Raw genomic sequence first — 16,279 nt, 5'->3', positions numbered from 1 at the left:
ATTTACCTTTTGAAGTCAAATAGTTGCACAATGCTTTCTGTCCAGGTTTTATAGTTGGATTCATTGGGAGAGAAAACTTGGCCTGTGTTTATTTCCCTTACTGGGAGCTGGAACTCTATCCTATTCGTCATCGTTTATAATTATCTATTAATTATGCAGTGTTTTACTCTAAATATGTTTTCTTAGTTCTACCTATTCCCATATCATTTAGTTTAGCTTTCTTATCATCCTGCCTCTGATCTCTTTTTGTATAAGGTTTCACATTGTCCCTACTTTTTTCAGGAGAGTGAAATACTTGCTATGGGAAACTATTTTTTTGTGATATGTCTTCTTCCAGAACATATCCTTCATCTTCCTTTACCCTCCATGCACTTTCCTAGTTTGTTTTCTTTAAGCAGTGATTTTGCATCAGTGTTGTATAATTGCCTTTAATTTTATATAACTTTGATATGAGATGCTGTATATCAGCTTTCTTTTTCCTCAAATATGGTGTGAATGAATTCCATTTAACATTTTTCCACCTTTTATAGGTGCTGTTGGTATTTATGCTTAAGGATGAAATATTAATGGCTTAGGTTCAATTTGATCTTCTGTTTCCTGTAGGCAGAGAGAGGGGAGAAATGTGATAAAGAGCTGAAAGCCACATGGAGCTGTGGGTTGGCACAGTTGGTGTAAAAGTTTGCACTATTGTGTCTTTCCTTTTTGCTATAATTCCTAAATAGTTAGGAGCACATGGACTTCCCAAGGAAGCTACGTTCAAGTTTTTTATTTCCCCACCTCATAGTTTTTTCTAATAGAGAAAATTAGCCTTGCATTTCTGTTTCCTAATATTTCTTACCTTCCCAAGCAGCTATATCCAGATGCCTCCATCTCAAGGGCAGAAAAAATTATTTTTAAAACATAGGGCTTTTAAAATATTTTAAGTTTATTAAAGTTTATTTATAAAAATATTAAGATTTATTCTATGTGATTGGTCTCTTCTCTCTTGCTGCTTTCAAGATTCTTTCTTTGTCTTTAGCTTTTGGTTGTTTGGTTATGATATGTCTAGCTGTGGAGCTCTTGGTTTATCCAACGTGGAGTTAACAGAGCTTCTTGGATGTATAGTTAGTTTTTTTTTCTTTAATATTTTCATCAAATATAGGATGTTTTTGGCTTTTGGCTTTTAATTCCTTAAATATGTTTTGTTTTGTTTTCTTTCTTTCTTTTTATCTCTTTCTCTTCTTCTGTTTCTCTCTTCTCTCCTTTTTCCTTTTGGAATTCTCATTATGCCTATGTAGGTACATTTGATTGTGTTCCACAAGTCTCTAAGGGTTTTTACACTTTTTTTCCCCATTCTTTTTTCTTTCTGCTACTCAGACTGTATACTCTGAATTAACCTATCTTCAAGTTCACAGATGCTTTCTTCTGTTACCTCAAATCTATTGAGCTCACCTAGTGAAATTTTAATTTATATTATTTTACTTTTCAATTCCAGAATCTCTATTTGGTTCTTTTTATAATTTGTGTTTCTTTATTGATATTCTTTATTTGGTGAGTCATTGCTCTCATACTTTCTTTTAGTTCACGAGACATGGTTTCTTTTAATTCTTTGAAGAAATTTTAAATAGCTCGTTTACAATTTTTGTAGCAGGCTGAATGGTGGTTTCAATGATGTATTCATGTCCTAATCCTTAAAGCCTGTCTTACATGCCAAAAGAGTAATTTATGGCAAAATATGTGATTAAATTAAGGGTCTTGAGAGGTGGAGATTATCCTGGGTTTTCTGGGTGGGCTCTAATTGTAATCACATGCATCCTTACTAGAGATAGAGGAGGCTTTGAGATACACAAAATAAGAGAAAGCAATGTGAAGATGGAGGCAGAGATTGGAGTGATCAGTCTCAAGCCAAGGAGAGCCAGTGATAGAAGGTGGTAGAAACAAGGAAAGGAATATTCTCTAGAGCCTCTTGAGGGAATGTAACCATGCCAGCCCCTCAATTTCAGACTTATGAGCTCCAGAACTATGCGAGAATAAATTTATGTTATTTAAACCTAGCAAGATCATGATAATTTGTTATGGCAGCCGTAGGAAACTAATAAAGTCTGTCTAGTAAGTCCAATGTCTGGCCTTCCTCAGGAACAGTTTCTGTAGACTACTTTTTTTCCCTGTTAAGGTCCATAAATTTTGTTTCTTTGCATATTTCATATTTTTGTTATCGGAATTGCACATTTAAAATAATATTATGTGGTGGGTTTGACTTTTGCTGAGTCCTGGGGATGGTGTGTGTCAAGCTCAGAGTGCTGACATCAGCACAGTTCCAAGCCTGGTGACCAGGTACTTGCTTTCAGCTTTCATGCCGCTCTCATGAAATGCAACCCCCACTCTACCTAAGACATTGGTGAGTTTTGGTCCCATCTGTCCAGATTTCAGCCTGGACACCATGCAGAGGGGATGAGGTTTTATCCTTGCCCACTTGGCCAGTCAGGTGATCTTACAATGAGATGCTACTCTCCATAAGGATGCTCATGCTATCAGCCACACAAGTCTATTCATTCTTGACTATCCAGCTCTTTGCATTCTTAAACCTGCTACCTATAGAAGCAGACATTTTAGCATATAATTTTGAAAATGCATCTCAGACATTTGATGACTGTCCAGTAAGACTTGGTTATAGACTTCCAGCTGAAGGTTTAAAGATTTGTTTTTTTTTCTTTATTTTTCTTTTTAATGTTTATTTATTTTTGAGAGAGAGAGAGCATGTGTGCATGAGTGGGGGAGGGGCGGGGGGTTAGACAGAGAACCCCAAGCAGGCTCTGAGCTGTCAGTGCAGAGCCAGACTTGAAACTCGAACTCATGAACCAAGAGATCATGACCTGTGTGGAAATCAAGTATTGGACGCTTAACTGACTGAGCCACCCAGGTGCTCCTAAATACAAATCAAATGTATTTGATTAATTCAAAACCAGAGAACACTGTGAACCCATAGTGCCTCCCCCACTAAAAGACAATTCATCTGGCACTTTCACTGTGGTAATTAGAAGACTTGATTGTAATTTTGATGTAAAGGTTTTATTTATTTTTTTTAGTGTTTATTTATTTTGAGAGAGAGAGATCATGAGCAGGGAAGGGGCAGAGAGACAATCCCAACCAGTCTTTGCTTTGTCAGCACAGAGCCTGATGTGGGGCTCTATTTACGAATCCTTGAGATCACGACCTGAGCTGAAACCAAGAGTTGTATGCTTAGCCAACTGAGCCACCCAGGTGCCCCTGATGTAAAGGTTTTAAATTCACAGAGAGCAGGATACAAAGCAGACATAGTTGACAATATTGACTCTGATAACCTCATTAGCATGGGATCCAACAACTTTGATGTGCTAAAGAAAGTTGACATTCCATCTGTCTTTACTGGGGAATCATCAGCTAGTTCCCTGAAAGATGAATTCACATATGAGAAAAGGGGCACATTATCATAGTTCCACAAGCCAGTCTTCCTCTCGAATCCCATCTAATCCCTTTCTTATGATAGTGGGCATCTGTCTCACCTTGATAGTCATTTTCATGAAGTAGGTAAATTCACATTAAATATATTTTTAAAAATAGCATGGGGGTTCTAAAAATCATTGTATTGAGTAAAAGGAGTCTTACATAAAGGAGTACATATTGAATGAGTCCATTTATATGATTGGGTCTGGAAAAAGTGAAGATAATCTGGGTAGAAATTTCAGAACAGTGATTGCTTCTGGGTGGGGGCTGGAAAAGGGTGAGGGATATACTGAGATGGGTATGGGAAACTTTTTTATTTTGTGATAAGTCATATTCTGTATCTTGAGAGAGGTTTAGATTGCAGAGATTTCTGTATACTTAAATTTGGTGCATTTCATTGTATATAAGTTTTACCTAAGGGAGGAAAAACTAAGAAAAATACTAAACTCTAAGTAATGATACATATGCTAAAGTATTTGGGGGCTAAAGTATACTGAGTATCTGCAACTTACTTTGAAGTGCACTGTTAAAAAATGAAGAGAAAAAAAGATGTATTGATGGATAGAGAGGTGATAAAAAAAAGTACGGTACATCGTTAATTATAGAATCTAGGTAGTGGATATATGTGTATTAAAGAATTTCTTCAACTTTTCACTGTACTTCAAATTTTTACATTAAAATATAAATAAAGAATAGTATGAGTGCTATAATAAAATAATATTATGTGGCAACTCTGGAAATCAGATTCTTCTCCCCCTTCAGGGTTTGTTGTTGCTGTTTGCCTAATGATTTTTCTGAACTCAGTCTGTAAAGTCTGTACTTGTTGTGTGTGATCACTGAAGTCTCTTCTCTGTTAGCTTGGTGATCAATTAATGATTGGACAGAGATTTGTGTAAGTTTGTGGAACCAGTAAGTCTCCAAGTTTCTGCTGAGGGGCTGTCTTGTATGTGTTGTGTATGTCTTTCACACTCAGAAAGGCAGTTGACAATTCTGCTTTACTTTTACTTCCTGCTTGCACATAGCTTCAAGGTCAGTCACAGCTGAGAACTAGGGTCTTCTCAGCTCCTTTTCTGAGCATGTGCACAGCTCTGGAGATGCAAACAACCCCACACATGTGATGGACCTTTTAGATTTCCAGGAATATTTTGGTGCTTTTCAAAGCTCCTTATTGACATTTCACTCCCCAGATTTCCCTTGATAAGCTTTTTGCTTAGTCTTTTGTTTGCCCCAGCACTGCCTCAGTCAGCAGTGATGTTAAACAATTAACAAATGCCCTCAAGACAAGGCTATTGGCATTGAGGGAACTCTGAGTTAGGTCAGATAAAAAGAAGCCTTCCATAAAGAGCATACTTAGAACACTAAGTAATGTGTAGAATTGTTAAATCGCTATATTGTACACCTGAGAGAAGATGTTAAATGGCAGAGCAGAGTGGAGACCCTCAGTTTGTCCCATTCCTGAAACACAGCCAGATCAGCCCCAAACCATTTTTGCACACCTAGGAAATTGATTTGAGGATTAACACAATTTGCATAACTTGAGCCTCCGAGCTTGTCAGGTACACCTTGCCTTGCGGAGAGGTGAAGGGGGGAGAGAAAAGCCGAAGGGTAGCTGTTTTTGTAGAGAGAGGACAGAGAAAGGGGGAGAGTGCAGCACACTGGGAGAGTGCAGGAAAAACACTCCCCCGGAAGTAGTTGGAGAGAAAGAGAGGGAGAGAGTGAAAACACTCACAGGGGACTGAACAAGAAATCTGTTCCCCAAAATCACTGATGGGAAGAAAGGAGAGGGTTTCAGTATCACCAGGATTCCATAAACAGTGGAGTGCAGTCTGAAGTTCCGGAGCTCAGTGGCTGGCTGTGCTCTGGGGAGGAAGTAGGGTGAGTCACCAGGAACAGGCAGCAGAGTCTGAGAGGTTCATGTGCCACACAGGAAGAAGCAGTTCCCCTGCTTGGAGAGCATTTGGTAGAGGGCATATAGCCTCCCCACAGGCAAAAGTCCCAACAGACTCTGGAGAGCAGCCGTGTTTGCTGGTATTGGGAAAAAGATGCCAGAGTATGGTGAAACCTGTGCCAGCTGGGTGTTATGATTTGTTATAATCTCTGAAGCTCTGTTGCTGCACTATTGCACAAACATTTTCTGGGACAAGCCGGCACCTGGCCACTGCTCAGCAAGACCCTCCCCCAGAGAGTTGGCCTGAGTCCATGCTGCAGGGGTCTCTGAAGTGTGTGATTTTGAAATACAACCCCATCTGATATAAAACTCTGGAGGGAGGTGCTGCCTGGTAAGCGGATGGCTTGGACATGGACAGAGTAGAAGTGGGGAGTGGACAGAGGCCTGAGACAAAGGAGGGGCTTGATCGCTGGTGGGTGAGAGAGCAAAGTTCCTGTGCCCAAGACTAGGGAGCTGGGTGAAGCCATTTCCACCTCTCCTGCACACACGCTTGTGTGTCACACTGATCCACCCAAGTAATGTAAGCAGCGCCACCTAGTGGAGAAGGGAGCCATTACACCAAGTCCTGCCCAACTGCACCCTCCAAGCACACACCCTGGAAGACCAGCGCAAGTCCTTCCATCTGCTTAGTGTACTGACCATAGAGGGCTTCATAGTTTCAGTTCTCCAAGACAGACAAGGAAAGAATTATGAAAGCAACAAGGGAAAACAAGTCCTTAAGTATAAGGGAAGACAGATCAGGTTCACAGCAGACCTATCTACAGAAATTAGGCATGACAGAAAGGAGTGTCAGGATAGATGCAACGTTCTGAATTGGAAAAATATACAGCCAAGAATTCTTTATCCAGCAAGGCTGTCATTCAAAATAGAAGGAGAGATAAAGAATTTCCCAGACAAACAAAAACCAAGTGAGTTTGTGACCACTAAACCTGCCCCTGAAGAAATTTTAAGGGGGACTCTTTGGAGAAAAGATGAAACAAAACAAAAAAGACCAAAAGCAACAAAGACTAGAAAGTACCAGAGAACATCACCAGAAACACCCAATTCTACAGGCACCACAATGGCACCAAGTTCATCTCTTTCAGTACTCACTGTAAATGTCAAACGTTAAATGCTCTAAATGCTCCAATCAAAAGATATACGGTATCAGAATATATAAGAAACCAAGTCCCATCTATATGCTGATTATAAGAGACCCGTTTTAGACCTAAAGACACCTGCAGATTGAAAGTAAGGGGATGGAAAACCATCTATCATGTTAATGTTTGTCAAAAGAAAGCTGGAATAGCCATACTTACATCAGACAAACTAGATTTTAAAATAAAGATTGTAACAGATAAAGAAGGGCATTACATCATAATTAAAGGGTCTATCCACTAAGGAGATCTAACAATTGTAAATATTTATGCCCCAACGTGAGACACCCAAATATATAAATCAATCACAAACATAAACTCATTGGTAATAATACCATAATAATAGGGGACTTCAATACCCCACTTACAACAGTGGACAGATCATCTAAACAGAAAATCAACAATGGCTCTGAATAGCACATTGGATAAGATGGACTAAACAGATATATTCAGAATATTTCATCCTAAAGCAACATAGTACACATTCTTCTCGAGTGCACACGGAACATTCTCTAGAATAGATCACATACTGGGACACAAGTCAGCCCTCAACAAGTACAAAAAGATTGAGATCATACCTTGGATATTTTCAGGCCACTATATTGTACACCTAAAACTAATATAACAATGTATGTTAACTATACAGGAATTAAAATTAAAAAAAAAAAAAACAATTAAAAAAAGAAGCCTTCCAAATGGGTCTTCCAGATAGGTCAAATACTGACAATTTTCTGTTAATGAGGCCTTGAAAGTTCCAACCCCATTCTGTATTCGCTAGTGGCTGCTAGACAGCTGGTTTTCACTGTGATTGCAGACTACTGATTTTCAAGGCTACTGGGTAGCTGGAATTGGGGGATGGGAACAGGTTAAGTTAAAATGTCATGAAGCTCACTGTTCTTACTGTGACTCAGCTGTTTTTCCAAAATAAATGCTCTCTGGATTGCCACAAGCCTTTCGTTAATTTTCAAAGTTCTGAAAAAGTTTTATTGACTATTTTCACCAATGATATTATTGTTATGTGGAGGAGAGAATTTTGGGGGTCTTTAGTCTTCCATATTTGCTGATGTCACTCCAACATGTGGCTTTTGGGTGAAGTGTTTTTATAGGATGGAGGGGAGAGGACTTAACAATAGTTTTGCCTTATGACTTTACTATAGTTTTAGTATTAATTTCTTTTTAATTCATTTTTATAAGTCCTTGTTTGTTTTTTGAGGTGATGATGAGTGTGCAGGCTGCCTCCTAAACAGGGAATAGCCAAATGGCAAGTCTTTTGAGACACTTCTTGCTGTGTTTATGGTTTACCTCTGAAAGGGCAAGATTCTGTACTTTGGAGTGGCATTACTGGTCTTTTTTTGTTTCCCTCGATTCCTATTGGCCTTTTCTTTGAGTCGCATTTCATCCTCTAGATTCTACTTCATTCCTAATCGAGGAATATCAATAAGAATTTTCACAATTTTCTGGATTCAGTTTCCCTCATCTCCATAATGCTTCTGGACAATAATGAAAGGAGCTAAATGTTGATATCATAAATCTTCAGTCTGTTGTCTATGATGACACTTAACAAAATTTGGGGTGTTACTGCTGTCTTCTTCTGCTTGCTGCTTGCACATTTTGATTCTTTTTCCTTTTTGTATTTATTTTGTTAGGTTTTGGGATAGAGGTTTTGTGATTCAGTTTCTTCTTTGTACTGACTTTCTGAAATGGTGCAGAATTATTTACTTTAAAATAAAAAGTAAATGTCTATAAAATGGGAATTTTGGTTTTAAAGAATGTGTGGTGGAATGTGTTGAGAAAAATGAAAGAATTCACTTTGTTTTATCTTTTTAAATTCAAGTTATTTGATTCTTTAAGAGTCAGCTCGATTCTTATCACAGAATTATGCTGCAAGTCTGTATGACCCTGAATGCGGCTGGATATATAATATATAAATAATAGAAATAGTAGTACTAGTAATAGTAATCATAATGAAAAACTTTTAATAATATGTAAATTGTGTTTTTAGTTACCTTTGTGCAGGAATATTATAAGGCAGTTGCATTATTTAGGTTTGTTTGTCCCAGTCTTATAGTACTGTTTCTTTTGTTCACATGGATAAAATATTAAAATGTGAATGTGTCACCTTCACAATTTAAATTCTTTTAAACTCCAATTCCTTTAAAAAACTGTCCACAAAGCATTACCAGTTTTGCTCTTGTACAAAACAAAATAAACAGGGCATCTGAGTGGCTCAGTCAGTTGAGCATCTGACTCTATCTAGATTTTGGCTCAGGTTTTGATCTCACAGTTTTTGAGTTCAAAGACCCACATCGGGCTCTGCACTGGTGGTGTGGAACCTGCTTGGGATTCTCTCTCTCCCTCTCTGTGACCCTCCCCAGCTCTCTCTCTCTCTCTTTCTCAAAGTAAATAAATAAACTTAAAAAAAAAACAACAAAATAAACAACCCCTTCCCCACAAGAAACTCCTAAATCTGTTGATTGCTTTTTCAGAAAAAAATATGAAATTCAGTAATTTCTAAATCAGTGTGATGAGGTTATTTCCATTTTACAGGAACCACCCTAGACCCAGTGGTGTTGTGCCAGTGTGGATGTAATGAAACCTGATACATTAATGATTATATTGGAAAGTCCAAAATATGTTATCTCCCTTGTCTCCCCCACTGTGCCAAATATCCTAATCATTAAAAAAAAATCACAAATGGGCACACAAAAATTCTGTCAGAACAGATAACTATGTAACATCTGGAAAAATTTGGTTAAGGAACAAGACAATAAGTGGTCTTTTTTTTTCATGTCAGTCATTTGTGCTTATATTTATTTTATATTTCTTTCTTTGGACAGTTATTTTAGAAGAGGTTGATGAACTTAACTTATTCATCCAACACATCATGCAAGTTCTGCTGATTACACAGAACCAGAGTAATGTAGTTCCTACCATCAAGGGAGGGGCATCTGTCTGTAAAACCCTAGACATTTCTTGGACCTGGTAATTAAGACATGGATACTGAATTAATAGCACTGTTATTATTTTTCAAAAAATGCCTAATATATTTGAAAATATAAGCAATGCTATTTTAGTATATTTATTTTCATGTGTCCCTGAGTATCCTGTTTTAAGAGTCTTATGGGCATGTTTCTTTTCTAGAGATAGTTTTTCAGGATCTTGCATAATCTAGTGGCTCTCAGAATTATGTTATGAGGAATAGAATTTTATTGCTTGTAGGTTTACTCTTCACACATTTATACTCTTCATATATTTATGGTTAAAAATGTAAAGAGCTATTTTAAGGTAGAAGGAAGTGAGCTTAGCTCGTCTCATGTTGTCCCTTGAGAGAACAACACTCCCAAGGATTTGGAACATCCACTCCACATTACTGGATAGGAAGAGGTCATGGGTTACTAGTTTCAGTCAATCTCTCCTTTTTATGGTAAAGAATACTCCTCAAATGTACAGAAAGGAGCATGTGAAAGACGATATAAAACCTTGGCTTTGTGTCTAAGATCATACCTTTAACTCGTAATTACAGTGCTAACTATAATGGTTTACATGGACTTAGCAAGGAACAAAGGGTTACACCTTATTAAATCTAATATATTTGTGTTAATTTAGATATATTCATGAGATAAAGAAACCAATATGTTTCAAATGTTTATATCAAGTTAAGCATTTCAAATTTTATTTCCTACTGCTTTGGTTAGCTGTACTACAGCTAGGTTAGACTACAAATGATAGTCTTTCCTTAGTATTCACATGAAAGATTTGCATTTATAAAAGATTTCATTGATATTTCATTTAACTAATTAAATCTGTTTAATTGTTATTTGTTGATTTAAAAATCAAATATTAAGTTATGGATATAAAGAAATATTTTTGTTTTTTTCCTTGCTCATAATAAGGGGCTTACTTTCTATATCATAAATAGAATCTCTAAATTGGTATTTTTACCTAATGACCCAAGAAAACACATGTGATGAGTTGTTTTATAGATAAATTTCTTTTTCTAAATCATTATTATTATTTTTATTTTAGAGAGAGAGAGAACAGGGGACAGGGGCAGAAGGAAAGAAAGAGAATCTTAAGCAGGCTCCATGCTCAGTGTGGAGCCTGATGCAGGGGTCAATCCCATGACCCTGGGGTCATGATCTGAGCCCAAATCAAGAGTCAGACACTCAACTGACTGAGCCACATAGGTGCCTCAACAAATTTCTTTTAAATAGAGAAAAAATACAAATTAAAATAGCAAAGAGTTGAAATAAAACAAAAGAGAATTTAATTTAGATTTCGTGCTTAGAAATGTCTGAGACCATATTATTTGAATATATAGTCTTTGATGAAATGTCAAATTAGATGTTTTGAAAACTATGTTAACTCTTTGAAATTGTGATCACCTAGCTTTTCTCCATCATCTTTGGAAAGCATTTAAATGCTGAAACATACGTGATTATATACATTACAAAGAAAACTACTGAGAAATATACTTCTGTTTGTAAGATCTCATATTCTAAGACAGATTACACTCATTTTCATTTTTCATATTCATTTTATTAAATGTAGGGGAGCTAAATAGGGGTAGACTTTAATTAAGTAATACAGAAATGAATAAAAATCCTAAGTATCGTAAGTCATGCAAAGTGGAGATTTATAGTGCTGTGAGAGCATTGTGTGGAGGGGTTTGATGTAATCATGGTCATCAGGGAAATTTCTCTGGAAGTGTTGATGAGTTGAGCTCTGAAGAAACACTGAGAGTTACTAGGCACAGGGTAAGGAGAATCCTATTTCCTCTGGTTGGAATTTTTCACATATTTTATACTATATAATATATTGACACATTAATATTGGCTTGAGAGATCAACCCTTGTTCACTCCTTTGTCAGACAAGGAAACTAGAATCCATGCAGGTTAAGTAACTTGCCTGATTCATAGCTACTTCTGAGAAAAATGGAAGTAGGATTTATGATTTATGTTTAATGCCCCTTCTATTAAGCCAGGTTCAAGACATAAGAATAACAGGACAAAGATGCACTTAACTTCTTGTTTGTTCATTTATTTACTCAACTTATAAAGCACCACTGCATGGAAGACTCTGTGCTACTTGATGTAAAAGATACAGAAGTGACTGATATGTGGCATTTGCCTTCGGGGAACTTTTCATCTAGTAGGTAATGTAAAGCCATATATGAATTTATAGACTAAAATTATATATGCTGAAAGAAAAATCTAGATAAAATATGGGAATTGAGATGAAGAAAGAATTAACGTCCATTGGGAATAAGTTTGTGAAGGCTTCCTGGAGGGAATGATAATTGAGCTGGGCTCAAGCATGAAAATGAAGGGCGTTTGGTGCAAAATGAGCTGCATGATCAAAGGAACATTGTCAGAACATCAGCAGGTAGTTCTCTTTAGATGACACTAAAATGGGTCAAGGGATGGACAGTGAGTAATAGATTTGGAATATGGGTTGAGGCTTGATTGTGGAGAAATACTACAGGTAAGGGCCAGTCATTATTGAAAAGAGGCATAAAGAAATCGTAACTGTAGGTCAATGCTAAGAGCACTGGGTAGAAGATAAAGAAAGACTGAATGTGTAGGTGCTTTATGGGATGCTGGGGATACAAAGATGAATGTATGCAATTTAAGGATAGAAGTAAGTGTGATGGAGGAAACACAGAGAAAACCAGGTATGAGAGTTTCATGCCTACGTTGGGGGTTAGCCATTAGTTCTCTTGTGAAGAGTTTTCAAAGTCGTTGTAGGTAGGTGGAGTTACAGTTGTTCATCTCTGCTCTTGTTTTGTCTCCTTGGACCACTGGTTCTCTATAAGTCAATGATTATCCAGCAGTGGACAATGAAGGCTTACTGACCCTGGTGTTACCACTACGCCATGCTTCCTTTAGCTCATAAGACTGCCCTGGCTTCTTCAATTTTTCATTCATCAGATGTTTATTGACAGCCTACTATGTGCCAGGCGTGGAGTTTAGGTGTTGAGAGTATGGTAAATGATGCTAGAAACCTTTCCTGTCCTCAAGGGTCTTGTGTCTGGCATATGAAACAAGTAATTAAAATGTGGTGTGATTAGTGTTACTGATAGAGGAAGGGATTGGGAACTATGGAAGATAAAACCAGGGAGGGCTCTTTTCAATGATCATAACATTAAAATTTTTTTTTTTGTTTATTTATTCTTGAGACAGAGAGAGACAGAGCGCGAGCAGGGGAGGGGGAGAGAGAGAGGGAGACACAGAATCTGAAACAGGCTCCAGGCTCTGAGCTGTCAGCACAGAACCTGATATGGTGCTTGAACCCACAAACCTCGAGATCATGACCTGAGGGGTCATGTGAGGGGTACCCCTGTGAGGGGTAAAGAAAGAAGGAGGACTCATAGCTGGGAGCATGGCCTTGGAGTCCAACAGTCCTGGCTGGATTTCAGTCAGTACTTACTTGCTGGGTGACCTTCTGTAAGCTACTTAATGCCACTGCCCTCAGTTTCTTCAGCTGTAAAGTGGGGAAAATTGTATCTACCTCTTAGTAAAACTTAAGTGAGATGAATATTTGAAGCATACTGCTTTGTATGTACTAAGTATTCAATGAGTGATGTCTTTTTAAAAAGATACAGTGCTCGTCAGGGCACCTGGGTGGCTCAGTCGGTTGAGCGTCTGACTTTGGCTCAGGTCATGATCTCACAGTTCATGAGTTCGAGCCCCACGGCGGGCTCTGTGCTGACAGCTCAGAGTCTGGAGCCTGCTTCGGATTCTGTGTCTCCCTCTCTCTCCGCCCTTCCCCTGCTCATGTTCTGTGTCTGTCTGTCCCTCAAAAATGAATAAATGTTAAAAAAAAAAAGATACAGTGCTTGTAAGAGAATGGGATCTAACTAGTGTTTTAATCTCTGTGCAGTATTTGGATCCTATGTCCACTGATCACTGTCCTTGGGCAAGAAATCTGACTTTGTGCAATCTTCTCCCATATAAAAAAGCGACTGTGTTTCCCCCTCTTTCCTTTTAGTAAAAGTATGAAGAATTACACCATATAGTACTTTTTATTTATTTTATTTTATTATTTTTTTCATGTTTATTTAGTTTTAGAGCAAGAGAGAGAGAGAGACAGACAGACAGAGTGCTAGGGGTGGGAGGGGCAAAGAGAGAGGCAGACACAGAATGTGAAGCAGGCACCAGGCTCTGAGCTGTCAGCACAGAGCCCAACAAGGGGCTCGAACTCACTAACCGCAAGATCATGACCTGAGCCGAAGATGGACGCTTAACCGACTGAGCCACCCAGGTGCCCCACCCTATGGTACCTTTTTAGATGCTACATCTAGTGTTTTATTCCTTCGATCAAATTAATTTTTCTACAAAAGTCAAAAATCGTTCATGTCTCTTTCTAATCTTATTTTTTTTAACGCACATGGCTGTTTACAGCTTTTAAGGTGACGTGTGGACATTTCTCACGAAACTAATAATTTGTGTCACTTTATAAAGCACTGCCCGAGTCCTTCCTTGCCAATCTTCTTGTGACATGGAACAATTGTTAGGTGGGATGGATGCATATGCAGATGCTTAACCAGATTTTATTGATTATAAATAAAATGGCTTAAAATAAAACTTTAAAAATACAATCACTGCTGCCATTTTCATAAGAAATTCAGAGTAAAGAAATATGGGGTGTTCTCTTTGGGACAGGAACCTGGATTGGTTCTTTCTTCATTGTTCTAAGACATAGATGCAGTGTGGAAGGCCATTTTCAGAATAGTACAGAAGATGGTACAAAGGACTGTTCAGAAGAGCACTCGAGAGGTGCTCATGCTTTTCAGAAAGGCCCTAAACACTGTGCTCTTAAAAATGAAATAGCTATGGGGCATATCAGTCTTTTCAGTAAGCTCCAGTAATAAGAAATGCTACATTCTTTCTTTCTTTTAAATAAATCTACATCCAGCTCTGAACTCCCATCCCACTAGCTTGAATTGAGTCTCAGTCATAAAGGCACTCCCTCTCTCACTCACAAAATTACGGGGTCCAGTTCCTGAGCGTGTTGCACAGAACAGAGCGTTCAAGGGTGATCCTTGGTCTTTTCGTCCCAATTAGTTTCCACTTTGATACCCATGGCCTGCCAGTGTCTCTTAACAGAGTGTCCTGGCATTTTGGGTGGGACAGGTTTTGTGGCGTAGAACATGTCACTGTAGGATGTTTTTGGCATCTGTGACTGTCACTTGTTTTGACAACAACTATAAGAACAAAAGTCTTCCCTCCCTTTCTAAAGCGCCTTAGTTGGACCCCCTAATGTACCTACTTTTATTTCCCCAGCCAATCCTTTGGGGTCAGATGGTGTTGTGGCGACTGTGTCACCCAGCATGTGGGGACCCACTGGGCTCAGGTGCTCTGAATGGAGTCTTTCGTGGCCACTTTGCTATTGTTCCCTATGGAGACCCAGCCTCTTTCCTGGAATTCTGTAAGAGAGAAGCTGCAGATACCTTTGCTGAAGGTCCCACAGACTTCCAGCCCTTCATTAAGCCTGGGACAGTCTTGCTGCTTGTGCCACCCCTGTCCTCACCTTTATCTCACAATCTCACACTCTCACATTTAGCTAATGCTAAAGTGCATTAGCTTTTGTTTGTTTGTTTCCCTAGAACAAAGCTTTTGGAAAGCTATAGCAAGGAAAAGAAGTTCTCTTAAGGCTACTTCGCCTCATCCCTGCAGCCTACACTGTGGCAAGGGAGTGCAGAAGGCCTGGCCATCCGTTCTTAGAAAGTAGGGGTGGAAACTAAGTAGGCAAAATAGAAAATAGAAACTACTCAATGTCATTTCACCCTTTGACATCATTCAATGGCACTGAAACCAAAAAGCTAGTTAATATCTCAGTGCATTATCCCAGCACATATCCAAGTATAAATTTTTATACCACATCCCCCCAAAATGAATGGTGCTGACTTACCTCTGTGGTCTGCTTTTTCAAATATTTATTTATTTTTGAGAGAGAGGGAGACAGAGCATGAGTGGGGAGGGACAGAGAGAAAGGGAGACACAGAATCTGAAGCAGGCTTCAGGCTCTAAGCTGTCAGCACAGAGCCCGACGTTGGGCTTGAACCCATGACTGTGAGATCATAATCTGAGCTGAAGTCAGATACTTAACCAACTGAGCCACCCAGGTGCCCTTGGTCTGATTTCTTTTCCACAGAAATCGGAGCTCCATAACTTGGACAAATAGGACCATGGCTATTGGTAATGCTGAGGCAAAGGCAGAGAATAATTGGATAGAACTGAGAGCATATGTACTTTTTTTTGTTTTTTGTTTTTGTTTTTTGGAGTTTTTCAGCTGAACAACAGAAAGCAGAAAACTATTTGAGCGGCTATTCACAACTCTCCTGTGGATGGTACTTTCTAGTTTGATAGGAGAGAAGTTAATTTGTTCCGTGCAATGGATGCCTTAGGATTAGGCATTAGGGGCATTAAGATTTACTTTTCTTGCTGAACCTTTAGGAGTGGTGAGCATTAATACCATTTATCTGGTCCTGTTGCCCTGTGAAATAATCAGAACTGTGATTTACATTTGGCTTCTCATCTATTAAAGGAGAATGATAATAGTACCTACCCCGTGGGGCTATTAAAGATTTAAAGGAATTAATACACAGAAAGTCCCCAGAACACAGCCTGGCACTCAGTAGGTGCCGTGTAAGGAGATCATGTTAATGCGTTCTGGTGCTGTGCTAAGTACTTTACGTCTTTGTGCATTCTCATTTATGCTCCCCTAAAC

At 38.5% G+C, this 16,279-nt stretch overlaps 1 protein-coding gene and 1 pseudogene across 6 annotated transcripts in view; both read left to right on the top strand.

Moving 5' to 3' along the window:
• Positions 1-16,279, top strand: part of SUGCT (succinyl-CoA:glutarate-CoA transferase) — a 747,074-nt gene that overhangs the window by 238,794 nt on the left and 492,001 nt on the right. The gene's annotated exons all lie outside the window — the stretch shown is intronic.
• Positions 2,481-3,546, top strand: LOC122213619 (annotated as a pseudogene).

Source organism: Panthera leo, chromosome A2 (assembly GCF_018350215.1).
Source record: "Panthera leo isolate Ple1 chromosome A2, P.leo_Ple1_pat1.1, whole genome shotgun sequence".
Taxonomy (NCBI): domain Eukaryota; kingdom Metazoa; phylum Chordata; class Mammalia; order Carnivora; family Felidae; genus Panthera; species Panthera leo.
The sequence above is the reverse complement of the archived record's forward strand: the minus strand, read 5'-3'. Positions and strand labels throughout refer to the sequence as shown.